The sequence below is a fragment of the Diaphorina citri genome, unplaced genomic scaffold (assembly GCF_000475195.1).
Source record: "Diaphorina citri unplaced genomic scaffold, Diaci psyllid genome assembly version 1.1 scaffold96160, whole genome shotgun sequence".
Lineage (NCBI taxonomy): Eukaryota > Metazoa > Arthropoda > Insecta > Hemiptera > Psyllidae > Diaphorina > Diaphorina citri.
In genome coordinates, this window is record NW_007473118.1 from 1 (window position 1) to 315 (window position 315).

General features: G+C 40.0%; 1 non-coding gene across 1 annotated transcript; it reads right to left on the bottom strand.

The window, feature by feature from the left end:
- Positions 1-71, bottom strand: Trnat-agu. The gene has a single exon. It is a non-coding gene; the product is annotated as a tRNA-Thr (tRNA).
- Positions 72-315: the final 244 nt, after the last annotated feature.

A 315-nucleotide genomic window follows, 5' to 3' on the forward strand; every position in this document is an offset into this window, starting at 1 on the left:
GCACCACCGAGATTCGAACTCGGGATCTCCTGTTTACTAGACAGGCGCTTTAACCAACTAAGCCATGGCGCCTGTTGAAAACACCCGGGCACAGTGAAACAATTTATTATCACCACAGTGCCACAGTATGTTCGTAATGTTAAACAAAATGAATCAACAACACATTCACCATTCACTACTTCACACGGTCATATCATGATATGTATGTACAAACTATGTAATGTACATAAGTATTATGTATTATGATTCATCCAGATGAATATGGCAGCAAGGAGTCATCGACCCAAAATGAAAGAACCAATCAGAATGCGAGAA